The sequence below is a fragment of the Azolla caroliniana genome, unplaced genomic scaffold (assembly GCF_043228905.1).
Source record: "Azolla caroliniana isolate FFs.n. ecotype wild unplaced genomic scaffold, voAzoCaro1.0.p SCAF_1, whole genome shotgun sequence".
NCBI classification, from domain to species: Eukaryota; Viridiplantae; Streptophyta; class Polypodiopsida; order Salviniales; family Salviniaceae; genus Azolla; species Azolla caroliniana.
The window spans coordinates 21,456,668-21,482,287 of record NW_028230436.1 but is presented as its reverse complement, the minus strand read 5'-3'; the positions used below and the strand labels follow the sequence as shown (position 1 = coordinate 21,482,287).

The following is a 25,620-nucleotide window of genomic DNA, read 5'->3' as shown; positions in this document are numbered from 1 at the left end:
CCCGACTCATGCCCTTATGTACAGGAAATGCAAGAAAGGGGAAGCACCCGACACCAACAAAGATGCGAATATACACAAACAGACGCAAACGTATATATATATAAGGAAGAATACATTCCTGGCATCGAGCCGGACCAAGGTAGGTTACAACAGTCGTCTGCTGTCAAGCCGCCGTCGGGGAGCTCACGGCTCGTCGCGCCGAGCGGGGTCTTGCACAGGAGGCCGAGCCAAAGCAAACCCTAAGCAAAGCACAAAGGGGGAAGAAGAAGAAGAAGAAGAAGAAGTTAACCCTAAACTAACGGTATACCCTCTAACGCAAAAAAATGAGCAACCGTTTCACCAAGGCCGCTCCCTTCCTTTTATAGAACAAGGAGAGGGATGCGTTACAATGTGGGATAAAATCCCGACTTACATGGGATCGTCTGTCCCAACTTGACTACTCTTCGGCACCATAAAGGCGCCCTCGTTATTCGCACTAAATGTACAAGGGTGAGCACACACGCTGCACCCCGCCGATGTAGCCAATGTTTCCCAGTTTCCGCCTCTGGCCGAAATTCTTCACGACATCCGCCCCCACCTAACTGCATGTCCACCGGTACGTGCCAAATCTGGTTGAAGGGTGAGAGATTTCGGCCGGTGAGAAACCGGTCTTCCGTGATCCGCATCCCGGCTCGCTGTCGGTTTGATCCGTCGGCTTCGATTCTTCCTTCGCGCTTACCTCCCCGTAGGCTCGTTCGACTCGTCGATGGGTCCTCTGCCGCGATCTCCGTAGTACACGTACTTCTGCTGGCCCTTGATCGGCCGTATGAATGCCCGCTCCCCGCCGTATGCCCGATGTCCTCCGCTTGAGGCATGCCTGTAGTGGCCTGCTTGGCCTCTGTTGACCATTCGTGATGTCCTGATTGTCATCCCATGTTGTTTCGCGTTGCCTTCGTCCTCTCGCCGCCACCTTCCTTCTCCATGGTCTTACATCGCCGCGTTGGCTCGAACCGCCATGGTCTCCGGAATAGTGTGGAGGATCCCTTTCTGGCCTTCTACGCGCTACCTCTGAACCGCGCAACCTATCTCCGCGCTCGCCTTTCCGCTCCAGCACCTCCGTGCGCCACATACCCTCGTCCATTGTTTGGCACCGCCTGTGCCGTACTCCGGTTCATTGCACGCCTTGTCGGCCCCTTTTCCGGCTAGATCATGCATCGCCACTCACCCGCATACTGGGGATTGAAACCGTAGACCAATCGCGGATGAAGCGGTTAACAGTTGAGCTACCAGCGCGGGAAGGGAAAATGTACGGTTAGTATCATATACATTCTTTGACTTTCGAGCCGCCTCATGACCTGTGAGACGTTAACTATTCAAAGACCCCAGCTGCTTGCTGCTTTCTTCGAGATTTCATGAACCTCGCTAAAGCCTAAAGCAGCAAGCAAGCAAGCAAGCAAGCATTGGAGTTCGAAAAACGTATAGATCGAAAGACGACGACAAAGCGAAGGCCTTCATTGCATTGCTGCGACTTGCTTGCTGCAAGGACATAAGACTTTCTTTCTAGGCCCTTTTCCCTTCCCGAGATTGAGTGATGAGAGATCGGGTGCCAACCAAGCGGCTTAGGCGCTAATCGATAGCTTACGCCGGCCCTCAACCATTACTGCTGGGGATGGCCCACGCAGCAAGCAAGCAAGCAAGCAAGCAAGCAAGCACGAGGTGTAGCGCAGTCTGGTAGCGCATCTGTTTTGGGTACAGAGGGCCATAGGTTCGAATCCTGTCACCTCGATTATTGCCGTGTACTGGGCGGGTAACCTTTCGCTCCGTCCTTTTTCCACGTCTTTCTCTGCGCTTCTTGCGGCTTCTTGTGGCATAACTCTGTCCACGGATCAAACAAGCATTGTAACCTGCCTGCCTGAAACTTCTCTGAAGACATGACCTTCTGAGTCATCTAGGCATTCATTTTGAAACCCGGAAATTTCGTATATAGAGTTGTGAAGACTATGCCTCCTATAGATAGTAGGAAATGGTTAACCCGAAGGTCCTAGGATTGAGAGGAGGTACTACAGATCGTAGTGCTTTAACCTCTTGCCATAAGCATCTGGCTGGGTGTAGAGTTGATTCAAGCACGTCTTCATCAGGTTTTCAAAGCCAAGTCCCTTTCGTCTAGTGGTTAGGACATCGTCTTTTCATGTCGAAGAAACGGGTTCGATTCCCGTAAGGGATAACTTTCTTGCTTGCTTGCTTGCTTGGGGAGGCTAGCAAAAGGTCCTTAGCCTCTTCGTTAGAGGGTTGAGCAAGAGGTCCACAGGACCCCAAGGTCCCGTAGTCCCCACGATGAGTGAGGGCTGGTTTCTCGTGGTTCAGAATGTAAACATCCCCCGCTGAACCCACCGCATCGTCTCATGTGGGTGTCTTAACACTTTCTGAATTGCCGACGACAAGACAATCTGTTCGTTGATCGAAGTCTTGAGCGATTGGGGGGTTCAGTTGAAATTTTGCTTGCCGGCTGACTGACGTTCTCAACAACCAACCAACGATGGGCCAACGAACGAACGAGACCATATGCACCGCGGCATTCCCCTTCCCCGCGCGCGAGCCTTTTCATCCGGATGAACAAATTCGTCACTCAACGGCGGGCGGTCAATTCGCGTAGTTTTTATTTTGTGCACAATCTAACTCTTGTGACCGAAAGCGTGCTCATGTCAACGAGACAAGTGCGCCGGAAGAGTCACTGGAGGAGTAGCGAAGGTGCGTGCCGGAGATCCCCCTTGGACTGATGAGAGCGAATCAAACTCTGACGAGCAAGCAAGCAAGCAAGCAAACCTAGGACTTGTAAGGGACGAGAGGGGAGACTTCACATGGAGCGCCCAGGCTTACCGCCTAGAAGCCGGTTCATTATATCAGACCCGCTTCATCGGTTCCCCACAGCATATCAAAATCCTCATCGCCGGTCGACCCGCCAATCTCTTCTCTTGAGGAGAAAAAAAGGCAAGATAAACCCTCGAAAAGGAATGCAGATCCGCTTTCATCGAGTTAACCTTTCAGAAAGAGATCGGCGCTCGTCCCTTCAGTCGCAAACCGAAGCCCGTTTCACCATAGATGGTGTGAAAAAGATCGATATATCGGTCATGTAATGACCTTGACCGCTACGCTTGATTAGATACATATTTTCTGCTGAGATAGATGCTGGGATAAAGCGCAAAGCTCTTTCTCAGCTTCCGCTCCTACTCGTGCTTGCTGGGAAAGCGGCGGGCGCCATGTTATTTGGTTGGTGAGAGGCGCTTCTTCCGCCGGCTACAGACAGAAAGATTTCGGTACTGGCCCCCTATAGTATAGTCTGGTAAGGAAATTTAGTATATAGACGCGCCATTCGTTTAGCCAGCTTCCAGTCTCTATTCACTTTGAACTCTTCACAACTCCATCACCCTCTTATAGAGATAGGGAAAAAAGGGGGTTGCAGGGCTGGCTTCATTCGGGTCAATAATACACCCGTTCTCGTTTCGGATTAGCTCAGTCGGTAGAGCAGTGGACTGTTAATCCATGGGTCGCAAGTTCGAGTCTTGCATCCGGAGAAAGTAACTGAAACAAACATGAGAATTGATCGACTAGAGCTTTTAAATAGGCCCGCATGAAATGAACCGGCGATAATAAAAAAAAGCCAGTCATATAGGATAAATGGTAAGTAGATTGAATGGCAGGTATTGGTGAAAAGCCAGCCGAAGAAACGACGAAGAGTTGCTTGCTCCGCTTCTTCCGTTCCGCATGAGCCGGGTATTGGTGCTTTTATAAGACGTGATGACCTTATCGATACCACAAGGATCTGGGCATGGCACCTACGAGACGACGACAAAGATGCCCGACGGACGAAGATTCTCAATGGGATTGTTGACCAAGTGTCTCTCTCGAGAACAACAACGGTCCGCCATTTCTCAGGGATCCCCCGAACCACAGCTCGCGAATGGTAACATAGGATAGTAACGGCCAATCAATTTACATTGCTTTGTGCTCTGTTCGGCTTTTTCATTGATTTGAAGGAGAATTCGCGGGCGGTTTAGTTTACTTTAATCAATTAACCTGCTTCCGAGTCCAGTTCAATTATATGAACTTCCCTTCAATAAGTATACCCGAACTCAATGATCGAGAATACATGTATGTTATGCCTCGTAACAGATACGATACCACCTTCTTTACGCCTTTTTCCTTCTTTCTAAAGTGTCTTTGTTCGCAGTGTGGCGTCTTTTCTGTGTCGGCATATTCTGAGAGAGGATCCTAAGCGCATCTTTCTAACCCGCCCGAAATGGGTAAGGAAAGAAAAGGTGGGGGTTCCTAGAACAAATCCAGTGGGGACAGGGCCTGTAGCTCAGAGGATTAGAGCACGTGGCTACGAACCACGGTGTCGGGGGTTCAAATCCCTCCTCGCCCACAATAATAATAATAGGGAGAACGAGAAGTCACCTTTCGCTTCGTGACGATTCTATCGAGAAGGACCGAAGCCTTGCTCTCGAGGCAATTATTTCAAAGACTTCGAGCGAGTGTTAAACTGCTTGCTATTTCGCCATGACATTTCTTAGAAGCTCCGAGCATAGGTGTACCGACGGCATTCAACATGGCCTCTATTTGTTTGATTCCTTGAACCTCTACTTGTTCGATTAGTCTATTGGAAGGGGTTAGGACGTGTAGATTAATCGATTTCTCTCTTCCCAATCGCTCAGAAAGTCAGTCAAAGCTTACTTTGAACGGGGAGAGTGGCCGAGTGGTTAAAAGCGACAGACTGTAAATCTGTTGAAGGTTTTCTACGCAGGTTCAAATCCTGCCTCTCCCACCCAATAGGTTAGGTCTGAAAAAGATTTACGCTTTCACTGTTGTTAATGGATAGCGAAACGTATATCTGATGCTTTGCCTAAGCTAGAGAACTCCGCTCGTACCCTCCTCTTCCATGGAAATGAAACGAATTGACCTTTCCACCAACCATTTTCTCCCTCAAACCAACTTTCCTAAGGAGGGCGCCACTTCGGTTCGGAGGGCTGCTTGCTTTTGGGCAAGCAACTTTGGTCGTCTTTCGGTATAGTGAATACACCCCTCTGTCCGACCCGATTAACCCTGCAAACATATTCGTGGGATAGGAGGACCCAGAAAGGGCGGGCGTCCGAGCCGGGGATATTAGGGAATGAATCTATCCGTGTGTCCACGGCATACAACCGCAACTAAAGCGAAAAGCAGCAGGCGGGAAAAAAGGGGGCGGACCCCCACCCCGAAGTGAAGAGATTCAATGAGACCACTCGAATACATAGACAACGTGCCATTTCATGAGTGACTAGGAAAAGCAGAGAAAGGTATAAGAAGAGGAAACTAATCGACGAGAAACTAATAGCTAGTAGCAACGATTTCTCAGGATCCATTGGTTTATATAGAATCCATCTTTTAGGCGTATCGAAATACATTATTTTCACCAGGCGTATATAATAAAATGGAGTGACCCCCAGTGTCCCAGGGTACCTAGTCCCCCTAGAACCGCGGGAGACAGTCGCCCATCATACGGCTCACCCACTCAACTTGCTTCGGATGTTAGTTCTGAATCGTTCAGGTTCAGATAACTCCGCACGCATGAACCGCCGTTGGCTTTACGAACGAAGGAGCGGAGCAAGAAAGCTATAGCGCTTTCTCAGCCAGCGATGCCCACTTCAACAGCAGATTGGTCCTTATTCTCGAGGACTTATTTTCCTCCCCCATCCGCAGGGTCTTCGGCTCTCCCCTTTCATTCGGGGGGAGCGGGAGGGATACCGAGGGAAGGGGCGAGCCTGCTTATCCTCCCCTGTTTGATCTCCTTCAGACCACCTGCGGCCCTGTTCAAAAAGCTATGCATCCAAAGATTCACAAGGATCGAATCCCCTGTCTGAACTCTGTCAGACGCATCCAATGGATCCAACAAAAGGGGGTTAAGCAGAGTGAATACGTAGAGTCTAATTCACCAAGGCTTTTACTATTTAGGCCCCTTCCCGGCTACCGGATCACTCAGTGCTTTCCCCTAAATGAAACCAAGACAAAGGGGTTCCTTTTAGGTAGGCGGGTACTATGGACCTTCTGCCGTCCATCGCAGAGCCCGCTATGGGAAGAGCGCAGTAAATAATCAGGAGAGGAACATTTCTATACAATTGGTAGAAAAAGAAACAGATACGTATAGATAGATGGATGTATCTATATCTATCTACCTATATATAGCAACGCCGCTTTCAATCTTTTCTTTGCGCACTCTTCCTTGCAAGCACTCCCGGAGACCTGCCAGAAAACACTGTCGCTTGGCCAGCTTCACTTCTTCTCTCGAACTTGATTAACTTGGCCAACGAACGAACGAATAAGGCCTGTAGGGCGGGCGCGAAGCGGTTTTCATCATCATGCATGAAGGCGCGCGCGCGCGCCGGTTCATCATGAAGGCCTTCATGATGAACGCCTTTTCTGCGCTTCGCCGCTTTCTAAGACGAATTGTTCCTCTTGGATGGACTTCGCCGTTATTCCCTAAGGGCTGTATTATCATATCGAGATGCCGATTTGTTCCCTGTCCCCAGCAACAGTGATATGGGTAATCTGCTCCGTCTGTCTTCGTCCGGCTTGCGTTGTTCTGATCACCGGCAGGGGGCACTTCAGCAATCGCGCGCTGTAACTGGCTGGGAGTCTCATCACACTGAAGGATACTTTGATTTACGGCAACTTAGGTTCATCTCGTGTAGTGATAGCGGCGGACTCATACAAGGATCTTGGGTAGGTTCATGAGATCCTAGCGGCACCCCCTCACTTGCCCTTTCGTAGATGCGTTCTCTCCATCTGTCCTGCGACGTTTTGGTAAGCTACGCGTCCGGTGCACGACCCTGCCTGCCTGCAGGTCTCTTACACTGACTCTAGGCAACCCCTTCCGGCCGCCCAACGACTGATGACACTAGTAACTACCCCTATTAAAGCTAGTAAATAAGCCCCACAGCTCAGGGCGGCAAAGAACAAATGGAATTTGCTACGAAAGCCGGCTAACGGGAGTATTCCTGCGTATAGAAACATAGTAACGGACGGAGTAATAGCTGAAATAAGATTAGTTTTGGCTAAAGCGCCTGAATCCGCTATATATTTGACACAGGTTTAACGTAATGCTAAAACTGTAGCGAATACATTAATGATCATTGATATATGAATAGAGATACCAATTAGTGGTGATTAAATTCCTTCTGTGATTCCACGTGAAAAACCGATTGAAAGATAACCTACATGTCCAATAGAGCTATAAGCTGAAAGTCTTTTTACTTCTTTTTAGGCCATAGCGGCCAGTGCTCCTAGGATCATGAAAGCGATGCTGCAGAAAAGGAAGAGTTGTTACCATGTTAGATCGTGGAAACTATAGGGAGAAACACATAACATATTGGCAGGAATAGATATTTTAGGTGCAATGGGAAAAAATGCTGTAACCAGAGTAGGTAAACCCTCGTATACATCAGGTGCCCACACATATAGGGTCGAAAGTAAATCATTAACCGAGCCGTGCAGCAAAGAAAGCTGTCGTTCACTCGCTGTTTGCCTAGCGAAGAGTTCAGAGAATTCCCGAATGACCTACTACAGTGCTCCCCGAACCGTACGTGATAGTCGCCCATCATACGGCTCTCTAACCCTACAACACTTGGATTAGATATACCCGAGAGTCCGCCGCCGCTTTCAGCCATTCCACACGCTGTCGGATAAGGTCACCGGGAATTAATTCGGCAGTGGATTTTGGACGGATAAAACCTGCTCAGTAAAAGCAGGTATTAGATAGATAGACCCCTTCCTTTCCGTTGTTGCCAGTGCTTTCTCAGGCCGAGAAGAGAACAAGGCGCTTTCTTTGGTTTTCTCCGCCGCAGGTGAAGATGGCGTACTACCATCCGGCAGGTTTCCTTGAAAGAATGAAATTTGTTAGTTCGCTCCGCGAGCAAAGGCCAAAGGCTTTGTTCGGGGTCAAAGACCCGCGCGGCGCGCTCCTGGTTATCCCTTTCCTGAACGGAATGAGGTGAAGGAGCGTTTGCTGTGCCCCACTTCCCCGCCTTCAGGCAGGTTTTCGAGCCGCTCTTCTTGCCGGCTTGTAACATAAAGGCCGAAGTGGCACGCACGGAATGCGGCAGTGGGTACTAAAGGTCCTATGACTTCCAGCCGGGGATCTAGCTCACCGTTGGATCTCGCCGATACAGCCTATGGTTTTGGTGTCTCGGGATATCGTTTCGTTAATTGTCCCCAAGCCAAGCAAGGGGTTGAGTTGAGTAATCGGCTTTCATGCAGCTGTTTCCAGCTCCTCCAATCTAGACCTTGTCGCTGCTTAATCTCGACAGGCAGGAAGCACACCAACGCGTTTCCACTGTGCTTGCTTGTGGCACAGGTTAACCAGGTGGCCAGTTGACTGGAACTTCGATTCGCCAGGCGGGCGGGCTTCTCTCGTGTGACACTATAGAAGAGTTCGCGCGGTGCCCTTCACCTCCTAGCCCCCAACCGCGCTTTTGTAACATGCTATAGTCTCACGCTCTTACGAGGTAGTGATGGGTTCCACGCTCCAGCAGCATAACATAAGGCGCCCCGATAGTACTGAGATTGGCCGCAATCTGCCGGTACCCACAGGCCGTCTTACGGCCGCTCGAAAAGAAACTGCAGTAATCTTGGATAAGAAACCTACAGCAATGAATGGGATCCCCATAAAGATACCACTAGATTGAGCACTGAGCAAAGTGATTTCATATCCAGTGAAAGTCTTGGCTGATTCTTCAAAGTTAGTGATTCCAGTAGACCCATAGATCATAGAACAAATAGGGCGACATAGGCTCCCATCCACACTCCACGTATAGACGCGAACCCCCTCGTAACCGTACGTGCGACTTTCACTGCATACGGCTTGCACGGACACTATTGAACCTATCTCATTATGAGGCCTTCCACCTCGATCTTCATTTTGGAAATAAAACTGCGGGCATCGCATCGGGGGCGCGCGCGCCCTCAACGTTCATTACGTTAAAGGAATGGCGCATAGCGCTTACCAGCCAGGGGCGGGGCTTCAGCCACTCAACTGAAGGGAAGGCCGGCAGAAGGAACGCCTCTAGTAGCTCTCCCCCCATTCTCACCTTGTTCTAAGGACCACTTGTTCATGATGGTATTTGCATAAGGCTGAAGGCTTACGGTTTATAACCTATAAGTATCTAATAATCGGGTCGCTCTGCGGCGCCTTCGCTGCGGACACGATGGATTTCCACTGGTCCTGCGCACCCACCGCTTCATCCGGGCATCGTTCATTAAGCGGCTTCATCGGCGCGGTTTTCATCATGCGGGCGTTCCGAGAATGCCTGCCTGCCGGGGGAACCGAGGCAGAAACCTTGGTTCCCCCTTGCTAACGTCAGGTATATGTTGAAGTGTCTTGCGAAACCTTATCAAATTCCGGTTAAGCGGGAGACTGCACTCTTTTTTGTTGTTCCGCCGCAAGCAAATACTGTCGACAGTATTTCAGGTGTAGATGGTTGCCCTTTCGTCTAGGGGCGAGGTAGGCCATCAGAAGGTCCGCGCGCGGGCGGCGCTCTCTGTAACTCTGCCAACTCACTGCTGGATCTTATAGTAGACCGCTTCTTCAGCCACAATGAATGCATAAATGATGCTGCAAACCAAACCACTGCTAGCCAATATCTTACGACATCCAGGCCGCAGGTCGATTGGGGGTAAACTTCTGTAGGTCATATCGTTGATTTCTCTAGCGGAAACGATGGCATCATTTTGAGGCTATTTCAATTCGTATTAGTAGCCTTTTGATCAATTATTGGACTTTTCTTTTTCCGTAGTCGTCGCAACGACCGACAGCGGCGAATGACGGGCGGGAGTATTCTCACCAACAGCCAAGGGAAAGCCATGGCACTTCAAGCGCTCTTTCGCTATTGACCCTTGCCGCCAGACAAAACTGTAACTACAATAAGAAGTATTTCCGAAAAGCAAGCAGCTTTGGCCTATCAGGATCCCGGCCCTTATCTTCCGCATCTTCGGCCGTTGCACCGGCCGGGAAAGTATCCGGAATGTAGGATGATCCGCCTTGTCAGTGGCCGTTCCGCTTACGGTTATTAGCTTTGGCTAATAACTTACTAAGAGATCATCAACCTGCCTCCCTCGTATGGCAGGGATTGACTAAAGAACTGGGCTTGATCTTGGCCCGGAATGAACGCTAGCAATATGCCTAACACATGCAGCAAGTTGGACGTCGTTTCTGTTCTAATTCTATGGAACAGTTGAAGACGAAGTAGCGAACGAGAAAGCTAATACGGAATGGATTGTCCTTCTATTTGTAGTAGTTTGTTTCGGTATTCTGGTATCTTTCCTTTGTTCTTCATTATGCGTAAAAGTTCAAGTTCTCTTCGCTGCAGGATCTGCTCGTCTTTTGCGGATGCGGACCACTTTTCTCTGCCGGTCAAGCACCAAGCTTATCATTGGGGAGGACCCGATGATGGTACGCGGCTGAACGCCAAAGTGATTTGCGTAACCAGAACTGACAGCTAAGGGCAAGGTTACAAGCGGCGAAAAATAGGAATCAGGCATGTTCCATTCGGTGGTTCCGGTTGCTTAAGACTGGTTTCCCTGATACCTGAAAGTTCTCCAAAAGTATGAAAAGCTGGAGGGCTTTATACCATCCATTCGAATGTGGTTGAATTCTATTCACCAGCCCGAGGACTTAGAGCACACTTGTTCCCACTGCTCGAAGTTTTGAAAACTACTACAAAAGAACGAGGGATCCCCGGTACGAGAACATAAGGGCCGAAACTACTTGAGGCATTCCGTCCGACGTAAGCATCTGGATAATCAGGGATGCAACATGGCATGCCCGAAGGACCTGGGAGATGCGTGAGAGAGAGAGTCAGATTCGCTCCAAGGAAAGTAATCCAAAGATAAATTTAACCCGAAGTCTCTAGGTATTAAAGACCAGGCATTTTACCTATCCGGTAGTAGAACCCTACGAATAAAGCAGAAACAGCTCCCGTAAGAAATGCATGATAGGAATATGCAGCCACGTGATAAGTATCATATAGAGCAACGTCTATCCCGAAATTAGCCGAGACTATACCAGTAAGTCCTCCTATAGTAAACGGAAAAGTAGACCCTACTGCAAATGACATGAGTGTTTTGTATTATATTGAGCCTCCCCACATGATGGCAATCCGACTAGGAACCTTGATTCCAATAAGCACGACAATAATCATGATGGCCGCCGTGAAGTAGGCACGTGTATCCACGTCTGAGCCTACAGTAGACGTATAATAAGCCCGAGCAGTAAATCCAGGAACTCCAATACTGATCATGGCATACAACGTGCCTGAATAACCGAAGACAGGTTTTCTGGGGAGAGTGGAGACGATATAACTAATGATACCAAGTCCTGACGGAATAAAAGTATGAACCTCTAGATAACCGGGGAGCTGAGAAGGATGCTAGTATAAGATAGGGTCCCCTCCTCCAGCAGGGTCAGAAGAGATGATATTAGAGTTTCAATCGGTTGATGACATGGTAATTGCACCCGCCGGTACGAGAGGAGGTGGTAAAGGTAGGAATGCTGTCACTGAAACGAACCGAACGGATAGGGATAATCTATGCATGGTCATTCCGGGTCCACGCGTGTTAAGGATAATGGTTATAAAATTAATGAAACCTAAAATAAAGAAAACACCTGATAGGTAGAGACTAGAAGTGGCTAAATCAACAGCTCCTCCGGAATGACTGGTTATACTACTCAGAGGGGGATAGCACATATGTTAAATAGCCTCAGGTTGTGTTTGCCTAATGCTATACGCCATATGTCTCTGTATGGATCGGACTGTACCTTTATCTATCATCCTGTCATGAAGCCTTTCCTTTAGAGAATCCCTCAGGTCTACTCGAACTTTTCCCGATTATTCTTATGGCGGATGGCCCTTGACCGGAGCTTCAGCTCTTGTGATTTTATACGAATCGCTTTAGAAGAGCTAACTTGTACCAAGCACTGTCCCACTATAGACAGTCTTGAATCAATAAGGGCGCGCAAGAAAGAAAAGAAAAGAAGCGGCTTCAGCATGAAGGGCGGGCGGTTGAGTAAGAATATGTGGCCTTCGTCCCATAGCCCCTGATAAAGGCCAATTCGGCCAACCGCTTCTTCTTCTTCGGTTCGGGAAGCGCCTTGTTTTCTGCCCTTCCTGTATGAGGTCTCTCTGCCTCTATAAAGCCGGTAAGCCGATCAAGGTCAGCGGCCATACCTCCGAGATTGACACAAGTCTCTAGAAGAGTAGCACCCCTTGAATCTTTACGGATGTAGCACTTGTGCCCTATTGAGAGCTGCTGCTTTGGATCTTTTAATACCTGATGGGCTGGCTTTACGAACTCCCTCGCAATAGAAATGCTTACTAATCAAGTATGGATATTGACCAAATATAAGAAAAAGCTAGCATCTTTCGATCTGATACACTCCCATGATCTTATGCGCCGCATTGACAGACCTTACATTAAGCATCTTCCTGACGTAGTAAAGGATCTGTAGATTGTATTTGCCTTGGGCAAGCAATAGGGAGACTCAGGTTGTACTCGCGTCTTAGAGCACGATGCTGCCTGCTGAAGCAGCTCACACCCACAAGCTATCCGCAGAGTGATAGATATTCCGCATTGAGTCTCTGATGGGAGGGAAGATTCGCCCTCCCAGGCAGGTTGTCCCCTTGTGGGAAAGGTTTTTGCATATAGCAGTTTGGATTTTGTTGAAGGCCTGCGGCCCGGCTTAGCCTTTTTTTCTGTAGCGAGGACGTTCCTGCATCGAGCGGAATTACTGTTCCCTATGTCTCCACAGGGCACGGCCTTTTTAACCGTCCACCCAGTGCCACTACCCACCTCTACTGAGGCTAAACTTGATGAAAGCAACAACAAAGATGACGACAACCGAAATAGAATATTATTTAATCATAGAAATGCCGTGTCAGGTGCACTTGTAAGAATCAGAACGAACCGGTTACCGAATCCACCTGTCATCGCCAGCGTAACCGGAAGGGATGTCGTTAAAGAAGCGTAAGCGATTATTAACACATTATAAGGTTAATGATTTCCACCAGGAATTTAATGGCCGGGTTATGCTGATTCCATACAGATTAGTACTAAGAGGCGTGTGCCCATTACTCCAGCCGTGACACCAAAGATTGAGTGTAGAGTACCTATATCTTTGTAGTTCGTAGAAAATAGCCATCTTTACACGAAACGGTTTGTACATGAAAGAGTCTTGGCTACTATAATCAATGTAAGGGAGATGAATCCTATTGCAAATACAATCGGAATGAAGAAATCCTAAAATCCAATAATCAGTTCCACAACCGAAGAGACTTCTAGATCTTTCAGGATTTCTAGGCCACCCGAAAGATCGGGTAGTGTATTCTACGACAGATTGAGGAGCACCTGCGGGAACAACTCTTCGTTGTTATTTTAAAGAGTTGCGATGTCCTCGTGCAATTCGGTCTATAATCTTTCTAAGCTGTTTATGACTATGGGCATGTCTTATCCAATCTGTTTCTTTTCCTCGGTGCTTTATACCTAGGGCAGTCTCCTGCATTCATGGCAGTTCCTATGGTTGCAAAAACAACAAGGAGTCGGTTCCTGTATATACCCGGCTTTTCTTGTATGCTTTCGGCAAGCAAAAAAAACGCTAGCGGGCCTACCACGCTTCGCGCCTGCGTCTTTGCCAGACAGTATTTGCCAGTAGTGCCATCCCACCCGACCTGAGGATTTAGTTTGTCCCTTGCTAAAATATCTTTGAAGAACTTGTACTGATTTTCCAGGTCGGTCCTCGCGAGCGGATATGGGCCCTAGAGGATGGTGTAGAAACTCTCTGCCCGTAAGTCGTGCCTGAAAGCGGTTCATCCGGGTGAAGCCGGCGGCGAGGAATTGACTGGTGCTGCGTTCACTGCTTGCTCGAAGGCCCGTATCCGCGCAGGCAGTAAGCAACAGATTGGTTCGTAACAAAAACAGCTTAGAAAAGAAAAAGAATAAAGTTATTTCCTATTAAACTAGTGATTGTAAAGAAAAAAATCCTTCACAACGCCAAGGTATTTTAGCAAGACACTACATAAGACTTTCGCCCTGGATGATATATGGGTTCTCATGAGAAAGAATGGTCGGTTTCCTTTTAATGAAGTAAAATCCACACCTTGACGCCCGGAATCCCGTAACGAGTGAATGTTTATTAGGAACCGAACTGATGGGCTTTCCCTAAAGTAACACCAAAAGTCTACCTCCTTTCGTGCGTCCTTCGCCTCCTCCTAAATAAATTCACTTTCTCTAAAGTAGCCCAATGGATTGTTAACAAGTTCTACGATATACTTATCTTCAAGCCAACCAAGTACTTTAGCACCTTATTGCATACATGTTCGAACTCAACTCCAGGTCGCGTATAATCACTCTCATTGCAATCAACCATGGCTACTCCAATATTAATTAATTTTGGCTTTCTTTCTATAAACTTTCGTTCCAGCCAGGGAAACGGTGAAGGATAGTGATTTACGGCATGACTGTACAGTTTAGCCGTCACCACTTGTAATTTGAGTCGATAGCCAAACACGGATTATGCCCTCTACGCAGACAGAGAACCGCCCAACCTAGCTGCGCAAATTGCTTGCTTGCTTGCTTGCTTGCTTGCCCCCTTCTTGCGGATGCGGAAGAACTTGCTTGCTGCTAAGTTTTATTAGCGCAGGTGAAGGCCTTTCCGCTGTCTGTGAGGCGGATAACGGGCAATCTCACTCATTGCGCTGTTTTATTGACTTCGCCACGGCACCACTTTTTTGGCGGATAAACGGCCTTCATGCTGCCGTTAGTCGAGGCGGCCCGATGAACCAGTGCAGCAGAAAAGAATTTCGGTTATAGAATGGCCGGTCTCTTTCACTTGCTTCTGATCAAAGGCCGGCAGAGAAGTAGCCGTACAGATAGCATAGGCTGCGGCCTATTCTTGCAGAGAAAACAACTTCGAGAATGATAACCCGTAGGTACCGGTGGGTTCGATCAGTCCCTGGAGTTCGCTAGGTGATATCTATACGGCAAGGAGGATATGAAGCTATCCCTACGGAATCCAATCCCTGTGGTCCTAGATCGGTCCCGAAGCACTAGTCCGGTACCTGCTGCAATCAGTCCCTATGGTACTTGCTGCAACCAGTCCCGAACCCAAAGGTTTGCTACGCTGCCGCTGTAGGCATAGTTGGTACCGATGTTCACTGAGATTGGGAATCCCCGCTTCGTGCTGATCGTATCGTATTCTCTTCGCTTATTGCAGCTGTGGTAATCGAGGCTTTGCTTTGTATTGAAGGGATTGAAACTTGGGTGGGATGGCACTACTGGCAAATACTGTCTGGCAAAGACGCAGGCGCGAAGCGTGGTAGGCCCGCTAGCGTTTTTTTTGCTTGCCGAAAGCATACAAGAAAAGCCGGGACGGGAACCGACGAAACTACAGAAACGTAACCAAGCAAGCGGTCGAGCCGGGAGGGCCGGGTCATTTGACGGGAATGAGGAGGCCGATTTCTTCTGTTCAAGCTGCCTGCTGGAGAAAGGAGTGAGAATGAGGAGCCGGCCTTACCGCCGTGGCTAGGCCCACGGGTTGGTTCCTCCGGGCCCAAGGCCAGGGCCTTGGCGGGTTTACGGTGCGACGACAGGCGGCGGGCGCTGCCCACAGGGAGGATAATTTGCTTTCCCCCTCCCTCCAAGGGAAGTATCCTCTTTAACAACCAACAGAGGGACACTGGAAGAGAGTTACGAAACAAGGGGGCGGGCAGCAATCCAATCGTACGCGCATAAGCTACCAAACGAGATACGTTTCACCAGCGAATGAACGCTGGGCCGCTGAACCCCACCTGACCTATAAAAAATGGCGCGAGCCGTATGCGGGGAGACTTGCACGTACGGTTCCGTTGGGGGGATCCGGCCAGCGAGGGACCGACGCCTACCCAACTAGGGGCACGGAAAAATTAATCGAGTATAAAACGTATTTCTAAGCTTTACCTCATTCTGATCGTTTGGAGGGCGACCGTGAAAAGTCACCGAATGAAGTCCTCCTGTGGGCACTGCAAAAACCCACGGCAGAGCGGATATTACTAATCGACGTATAGGATATGACGACGACAACAGCATGTCATAAAAGGAGATAACCGGGAATAGCCAACTCTTAGCGTATCTCCAACTACACTCTTGAGTGGCAGTTGAACGGGGAGTATCGTGAATGCGAGATGCCAGCGGAACGATCAGCCGGACGTGTTGGGCAGCGCCGGGCTTTCTCCCTACCGCGTCTCTCCCTGTGTGTTGAGGATCCAAAGCGAGTGCACCGGGGATAAGGGAAACTGGGATTCAATATGGGCATAGCAAACATCTGAAGCGTAACCACACACTCACACGACCTTTCCCGCTTCACCCGGATGAACCGCTAGAGAAATAGGAGCATTCGGTGAAACCGGTGAACCGCACTTCCGGATAGATGTGTGGGACAGAGGGCTCATAGTACCTGCCTACCTTCTGCTTCGGGAACCGTGTAAGCATAGGGTGCTGCTAGTGTCGCAGAAGGGAAGGGAAGGGAAGGGAAGGGAAGGGGCCTAAATTGGCGGACAGACCGACGCCGCACACTTGAGCAGCGCCGGGGGAAGCGGCCGAAGAAGCGGTTTTCATCATCCGGCAGAGTTTGTGCCAGTCGGAACGGGAATTGGCCAGTCAACCCCACACCCTTCGAAGATGTTGCCAGAATGACTTCCAGGGTCCTTCCGTCCTGGCCAGAGCACGGCTCAGCGCCTTCATGATGAACCGGATGAAAAAGGGGCGGGTTTGATGAACCGCTTTATCTCCCTCCCAATTCTGCTGTTTGCGAGGTAAAGAAGCGCTTGCCGCGCCCCGCACTCTCCCCAGCCCTTCGGGCCTTCGACCCACGTTCGCTGCTTTTTTGTTGACTTCACAAACGAAGGCTCTAGTCCTGATGTCATCTAAATGCTCATGGGCAGGAGTTCTTTGGCGAGGCGGAAACTAAACCATGATAACGCTTCGGGTAACTCAAGTTGGAGAGCCGTGTGATGGGTGACCATCCCGCACGGTTCAGAGAGCACTTGTGTATGTGATGCGAGTGAACGTGTGCAACACAGCAGCAGCACAACTGGCATCGAGTAACTTTCAACCCTATCTACGTTCCCATGATGGCCTAAGAACACGCTTATCCTTCAGCTGTAGAGAGACCTTGCAATTGTGAGGTACTGTTATGAGCTTAATATATATGAGTGTTATTTTGTGAAACAACTTGAATCCCAAATTATTTACCTGCTTTAACTATTTATGTCATGGACGTGGGAGCATCAACTCTGTCTCCGTGGGCTTCTGAAGAGCGAGAAAAACTTTTGGAATCCTATGAAAGGGTCTCGGGAGCTAGGATGTACACTAGTTATATATGACTAGGTGGAGTGGCATAAGATCTGCCTCTGGGCTTGAGTGGAGACACTTTTTCATTCACATAGTAATTTGCTTCTCGTATTGACGAATCGGAGGAAACGCCGACCAACAACCGTATCTGGAAATAATGATTAGTGGATATCGGTACCGTCACTGCATAGTAAGCTTTGGATCGGGGATTCAGTGGTGTAATGTTAAGAGGTTGTGCGACATGAAGACATCGATAGTGATAGGGTGTATAAGATAATAGATAGTTATACACTATACGAGGGCTTGACCAAACCGATTAGATGGAGTTGAAAATCATAATATATTATATAGCTCTAGGTAATTATGATTAGAGAGTATAACTCAAGAAACTAAGAAAAAAGATAGAGAAAGCGAGCAAGAAATAAGAATGTTCTGATATTCCAACATCAAGAGAATACAAAGGAGACAAACTCCACATTAAAACCAAAGACCTTCCTCTTCTAAGACACTTCTTCCTAACACTCCTCATCCACTCTTTTCCTTTCACTCTTCGCCCCCCTCACTAATATTACTTCTTCTTTTATAACCTTCCTCTTCTTATCCACGTTCATGCTATTTTTAGAAGCTTTTTATCTCCCTATTTTTAGCTATGACACATCAACCTTCTAATCGTCATATCTCCCTCATCCGATATCCAAATTAAGCGATTTAAAAAGCTATAGAAAGCTCTTTTTACAAGCTTTCTAATCCATATTTAAACGTGATATTTGGATAAACAAAGAGGGAGTTATGACCATTTTATTTTTACTGTTTTTTATAGTCTGCGTTTTCTCTTTTTACTTTTCTCTTGGTCTCGTACTTTTACTTTTGACTTCTTCCCTAAGGTCTTAGTTCGTGTTCTTATCCTCAAAAGGTGAATTATCTATACTTTATATTCTCCTAATGTTCAATGGCTTAGATTCTAAAAACACTTTCACATTTAGCCCTCCCCCTTGTTAGAGGCTAAGCCATTTATGGCGAAGCACTTATTGGCAGTACTTAACAAACAAAAGCTCTCTCGCCAATCTCTTGGCTATAGACAATGAGAGAGATATAATAAAAAGAAACAAACTATGTGAGTAAAACCCCCGCTAGTCGGTAGGAAAAACCTCACACTCCTAGACACACCCACACACACATTGACAATTCCATCATCATCTTTCTCCTTGTCAACACAAAGAAAGAGGTTACCACAATCATTATGTCTTCGTTAACGCTCCAAAGACTAGTAGGGCCATGGGATACATCACTCTTGATAGCAGTAAGCATGTCAACATATAAATGAATCTTTCGAGCGAGCGCACCTTTTGCACAAATACTTTCAAAGCTTCAAGACTTGTCGGAATTGTCATCTTTGTAATTATGTTAATCTTTGAATCATCCACATGAAATCCTTTTTGGCACAACATATTGTCCACACTACCTTGTTTTGTATAAACAACCATTTTATCGACAATCTCATCTCGAGAAGGAAGTGAAAATTCATCTCGTTTGGTCGAATCATTCAAGGCTTTGAAATTGATCTCATTCTTCTTTGGAACCAAAACTATAGGTGACACACACCTCAAATCTTCCATCTTATAATTGGAACTTTCTTGTAACCATGCGTTGAACTCTTGCATAAATTCTTCCTTTTGTTCAACACTCAATTGCCGAAGCTTTGGGGAAATTGATACACTTTCCTTCAAGTTGATGTGGTATTTGTTGCAAGCTTCTCCTCTTATTCCAAAACACTTGATGAACACATCCTCCACTATGCTTGTGCAATGCACCACTCCACTATCTACTACAACCACCCTTGTTGAAGATGACCTACTAATAGGAATTCCTACTTTGTTTACTACAAATTCAGAAATCAAGCTTACCCTAGCACCACTATCACCCAAGGCATCTTTGATGTGAACCCCTTTGATGGAGACAGGGATGATTGTGTTGAAAGCGAGGTCGTCAATGCGGAAGATCAAGGAGCATTCAGTTCTGTTCTGAGTACCTGCGTATGACAGAAGGTAGGTCGTTGCACAGAGAGAGAGAGAGAGAGGCACAAAAGAGTCTTTATTCCATAAAGCAAATAATACAACATCCAACCTCACAAAGAGGTTACAAGGTCACTATATATAGTGACCGACTTAGGGCAACTACCCTTTATGATAATTTCATAAATGGCCAAAACGGAATAGTGTGAATACGTCCATTATACACATGTATTCGACACTCCCCCGTAATGGGCGTATACATGGGTTATCTAAGATTACAGGTATAGACTTAGGTTCTCGGACATATCAGCTTTGTTCAAGTCGGCAGGGTCCGAAGGCAGAAGACCGAACTGGTCGGGTCGGAACAGTTGAAGTCGATCATTAAGGAACTGACGTCGGTTGTCGGGAACCATCCTGCTCTGTGTCCGGCTCTAACCGGACTGGTTTGTCGTTACGCCCATCTGATGCCGAAGAGACCGAAAGCGGTCTGCCGAAAGACATTTGGTCATTCCATCTGCGACATTGTCGGTTGTGGATATTTTCTCTAGACCGATTTTCCCTGAAATGACGCAGTCCCGAACGAAGTGATATCGAACGTCGATATGCTTGGAGGCGTTGTGGTGAACCGGATTTTTCGACAAGGCAACAGCACCTTGACTGTCGCTGTAGACAACTGGAGCCGAGTCATGTTCGACTTGTCGAAACGTGTGCGCCAGCCGACCGAGCCACAAAGCTTCTTTTGCTGCGTCGGACGCAGCTACATATTCTGCTTCGGTCGTTGAGGTCGCTGTGCACTCCTGAAGTTTCGACTTCCACGAGATTGCTCCATTGCCGAATTTGAAGCAGTATCCGGTTGTTGATTTCCGACTGTCTATACAGCCGGCGAAATCCGAGTCGGTGTAACCGACTACGCCTGAGGTTCGGTTCGGACCGAAAAGAATGCCGTGGTCTTTTGTGCCAGCCAGATATCTGAACACATGCTTGACTGCGTTCCAATGCGATCGGCCAGGATTGTGCATAAATCTGCTGACGACTCCTACGGCGTGAGAAATATCAGGCCGTGTCGCGACCATCAGGTACATAAGGGAGCCGACTGCCGGTGCATACGGTACCGACTTCATATCTTCCCCCTCCGGACCGGATGTCGGGCAGTCTCGCTGAGAGAGCCGAAGATTCATAGGGAGCGGGGTTGAAGCAGATTTGGCTGATTGCATGTTGAAGCGTTCTAAGACACGTCGGATATAGTCGGTCTGAGACAGAAAAAGATGTCGTTTATCGCGATGCCGACTAATCTTCATGCCAAGGATGTGTCGTGCCGGACCGAGGTCCTTCATGGCAAACTTCAACCGCAGTTGCCGAACGAGATCGGCAAGTTCGCCCGCGTGGCGTCCAGAAATTAGCATGTCGTCCACGTAAATGATGAGGAAGATGGGTGATCCATCTTGAGCTGTATTGGTGAAGAGACAATGGTCCTCATCGCTTTTGGAGAAGCCGATCGATTGGATGAAGTCGTCGAACTTCTTGTACCATTGTCGCGGTGCCTGTTTGAGGCCGTATAGACTCTTCCTGAGTCGGCAGACTAGATGTTCTTGGCCGGTGGCCACGAAGCCTTTTGGCTGCTCCATATAAATTTCCTCGTCAAGATCACCATGGAGGAATGCTGTTTTGACATCTAGCTGAATCAGCTCCAAGTTGTCGGCTGCCACTACGCCGAGTAGGAAACGAAGGGTTGTCATTTTCACCACTGGTGAAAAAATCTCGTCGAAGTCGACACCATATTCTTGTCGGAAGCCCTTCGCAACTAATCTGGCCTTGTACTTTGGGGTGGTCGAATCAGACGTCTCTTTTAGTCGATAAACCCACTTGCAAGGAAGAGCACGTCGGTTCCTGGGTAATTCAACCAGATCCCAAGTCTTGTTTGCCCGAATGGAGTGCATTTCCGACTCCATCGCCAGATGCCAGGTGGCTGAATCGACAGATGTCGATGCGTCTTCGTAAGACGTCGGTTCGCCGGCGTCGGTGAAGAAAATTCCAGGAGAATACCTCTCCGGAGGTTGCGACAGTCTCTCGGATCGTCGAGGCATGATTGGACTGGTCGCATCGGGTATCGTGGTCGGATGGTCCGAAAGCGGATTGTTCTGCTGTGCCGAGTCGGAGTTGTCCGAGTCGGTAGTGTAAGGTTCAGCTACCCGTGAAGCTGACCGTGTGTTGAGAGCGGGGCCTTCTTGAAGGGTCGGCACATCGGAAAATGTTACCCTTCGGACTTCGATCGGTTTTTCGACTGATGGATTCATAGCCGACTCGTTGAACACAACGTCCGAACTTCGAACGATTTGTCTGCGTTCGGGGTCCCAGAGTCGGTATCCCATTTCGCCGTCGGATCCATATCCAAGGAAAATGCATTTCCTGGACCGAGGTGCAAGTTTTCGGCGATCATCTTTCGGAATAAGGGCGTACGCCTCGCATCCGAAGATCCTCAGCTTGTCGTAATTCGGCTTACTGCCGTTCCATAGTTCCTGAGGAATTTGAAGTCCTAGAGGTCTACTTGGCGACATATTGATTATGTGTACTGCCGTGAGTAGAGCCTCTGCCCAGAAGCCATCCGACAGTCCGGAGTGTTGGAGCATGGAAACTATCCTTTCTTGGATTGTCCGATTCATTCGTTCTGCAATCCCGTTTTGCTCCGGACTGTGTGGTGCCGTAAATTCACGTCGGATGCCGCGTTGTCGGCAGAATTTGACGAATTCTTCTGATTTGAACTCTCCCCCATTGTCGGTCCGAAGGCATTTCAGCTTTCGGTCGGTTTGATTTTCTACCATAGCGAGCCAATCGGTGAAGATCGAGAAGACCCGATCTTTGGTGCGAATTAGATAAGCCCACACCTTTCGAGTCGAATCGTCAATAAAAGTGACGAAGTAAGAGGCACCACCGAGAGACTGATGCGGCATTGGGCCACAGACGTCCGAGTGGACCAAATCGAGAGGTCTCGATTCTCTTGGTGCTGATGTCGGGTGTGATGTGGCTGCTTGTTTGCCATACTGGCAATGCTCGCAAAATTGATGGTCGGAGAAGGAGAGTTTAGGGATGTATCCGGCTCTAGATAGGTGCGTGATGCCGGCCTTGCTGAGGTGTCCTAATCTTCTGTGCCATAGTGATGACACAGGAATATCCACCAAAAACAGGTTACCCTCTCTGAGCGTAACATGTAACGGATACAGTGAGTGTATCTTGGGTCCTCTAGCAAGCAGGAGGTTCCCCCTGTGGAGTGTCCACCCTCCCGAAGAAAAACCGGCACGAATGCCGTCTTCATCTAGTTGTCCGACTGAGATCAATGGCCTTGTGAGCTCGGGTACATGTCGGACATTGTGGAGTACAAGTGTAGAGCCCCCTGCAAGGTTGAGCTCTACTGTGCCGATTCCGACGATGTCACAGTGTTGTGAGTTGCCGACTCGAACTGAGTCGGAGTGACGGATCGTATATTGCCGAAATTGGGATCGATGAGGAGTCACGTGAAATGACGTGCCCGAATCCAAGAGCCATGTGCTCGATTCTTCAGTCGTGAGTAGAACTTCTGATCCGACTGGATTTTCTATTGATAGTATATTCGGGTCGTCAGGTAGTACATCAGCTGAGAAGCTGACGTAATTGATCTCCTCATGCCGGCCACTCTTCTTGTTGTTCTTGTTCTTGAGTGCGCGGCAGTCGGCTTTGATGTGTCCGGGTTTCTTGCAATAATTGCAGATTCGGTTATCCCGTGACTGGCTCCGTCTTCGCTGATTGTTCGGCGGTCGTGAGGAATCTCTTCCTCGTATGTTCGATCGGTCTGTCAAACCTTGTACTACATAAGCGTCGTCTGTTGAGTCTTTGGCGAAAGACTTTCTCCGAGCTGCTTCGGTCAGGATTGCGCTCGTGACTTCGGAGTATTTAACAGCCGTGGTTGACGCGTTGCACACGGTTGTGACGAAAGTTTCCCATGATGAGGGAAGGCTGCTCATGAGTATCATTGCTCTGAGTTCATCCTCAATTGCCGTCCCCTGTGACGAGATTTGGGAGCTTATGCTTTCGTACTCATTGAGGTGTGCTTGAACCGAATCGGATTCTTTCATCCGCAAGTTGTAGAGGCGCCGGATCAGAAACATCTTCGTTGCGGCGACCTTCTTTTCGTAAGTGTCCGACAGTGTTTTCCACAGTTCGAATGCTGTCGTACACGATTGCACCGTAAAATATACCGATTCCGATAGGTGCATCCGAATCGTGGCACGGACGATTCTGTCCAGCTTCTGCCACTCAACTGGTTTGTATCCTTCTGGAGGTTCTTCATTTTCGATGGGATCGATTTGTCCCTTGACTATGAGATAGTCCTGCATTTGCTCTTTCCAGAAGTTGAAGTTCGATCCATCGAACTTTCGTAGACTCATTTCTGACGAGCCGGATGTTGATGCCATCAAATTCGGTTTCGGTTGACGAAGCTCGGTTCGGAGTTGACTACGAACCTTGTTGGAGTGCAGCCGGTTGGCTCACCCGATATCGTTCTAGTCAGATTTGAACCCGAGTCGGTTCGGCTTCGGAACTTGCTCGAATTGACTCCGGTAGCTTGAGGGACAGAACCGACTGGTCTTCCCGAATGTTGCCGAGTCGGAGTGAGCCCGGTTCGCTTCGGATATATATGCCGAATACCGATTATTGAAACCGATTATTTGGACCGATTCTGCTTCGGGTGGCTGCAGTGACGAGAGAGACGGATCCAACTGATCCTCCCGAATGTCGATCAGCCAGATGAAGCACGAATTTGGGGCTGTTGTCTTAAGACCGATCTGCACCGAGTGGTTACAACGAGCGGCGTTTGATTACCTCTTCGGATGCTGTTTAACCGAGTGGAGCACGATCGCGTCAATGTTGCACAAGGGGATTTCACCTCGAGCGGTTACGATCACAAGGAACAGAGTACAACCTGAAGGCTTACTCCAAGCAAGAGGATCTAACGCGATGAGATGCAAACCTGTTTTTCTTCTTCTTCTCTCTTCTTCGAATGACGCAGGAAACCGAATGCTGAGACGACGGCCGACAGCGGATTGAAGGACCGACTACTGTGCAGGCTCTGATACCAGATGTTGAAAGCGAGGTCGTCAATGCGGAAGATCAAGGAGCATTCAGTTCTGTTCTGAGTACCTGCGTATGACAGAAGGTAGGTCGTTGCACAGAGAGAGAGAGAGAGAGGCACAAAAGAGTCTTTATTCCATAAAGCAAATAATACAACATCCAACCTCACAAAGAGGTTACAAGGTCACTATATATAGTGACCGACTTAGGGCAACTACCCTTTATGATAATTTCATAAATGGCCAAAACGGAATAGTGTGAATACGTCCATTATACACATGTATTCGACAGATTGGACGTATGTCCTTTCGATCTTCTACTCGCATGATCCCCACGTAATGCACGGTCTTTTGACTTTGGCAAATACTCACAAGCCTCCCCCACTCATTTTGTAATGTGGATGATAATTGGAGAAGTTGCGGCCATGTTATCCTTGGTCCACTCGATATCAATTCATGCTTCCGATTGAAAGATTCTACACCTTCTCCCATAGGAATATCCTCCATCTTTATCTTCCTTCTAGAGTGTCTCCTTCTCAATTTGTCCTCTTTCTCATTCTCCTTAGACTTCTTCTTTTGTCTTGAGTCACTAGATTCTCCTTCAACTTCTTTCTCCTTTTGCGAGGCTCTTGTCCTTTTCACAAGAGCTACTTCACAAGCACTATCACTATCATCAATAAAATTAAGAAGATTCACATTATGAGGAATTGTAGGAACCTGAGTCATTGGAAGTGTTATGGATTCGCCTCCTTCGACTCCATTGTTGATAGGTCGTTGTCCATTCCGTTGCACTTCATACATGTCTCTTTCCATACCTCTTTGTTGTCGATGAGGACATCTTGTTGAGTGTCCCTCCTCTTGACAAGAATAACAAATTACACCTTGATGCCCTCTAGAGCCACCACCATCGGGAATAGTGTTGCGAATTGCTTGGGATTGTTGCAAGTGGGCCATCACTTCATCAAAGCGCCGATTCACCAACGCCATTGTATCTTGTTCACTCTTCACTTGTTCCACTTCTTGAGATATACTTGTTGGGTTTATTGTTGTGGTGGTATACACATTTGGAAACACTTGTCCACCATGCACAATTGAAGATAAGGCTTGAAAGTTGGCACGAG

General features: G+C 48.2%; 3 non-coding genes across 3 annotated transcripts; all 3 read left to right on the top strand.

Moving 5' to 3' along the window:
- Positions 1-1,691: 1,691 nt before the first annotated feature.
- TRNAP-UGG (transfer RNA proline (anticodon UGG)) lies at positions 1,692-1,765 on the top strand. The gene has a single exon. It is a non-coding gene; the product is annotated as a tRNA-Pro (tRNA).
- A 1,713-nt stretch (positions 1,766-3,478) lies between these two features.
- TRNAN-GUU (transfer RNA asparagine (anticodon GUU)) lies at positions 3,479-3,551 on the top strand. The gene has a single exon. It is a non-coding gene; the product is annotated as a tRNA-Asn (tRNA).
- Positions 3,552-4,718: 1,167 nt separating this feature from the next.
- Positions 4,719-4,801, top strand: TRNAY-GUA (transfer RNA tyrosine (anticodon GUA)). The gene has a single exon. It is a non-coding gene; the product is annotated as a tRNA-Tyr (tRNA).
- The last annotated feature ends 20,819 nt before the right edge of the window (positions 4,802-25,620 follow it).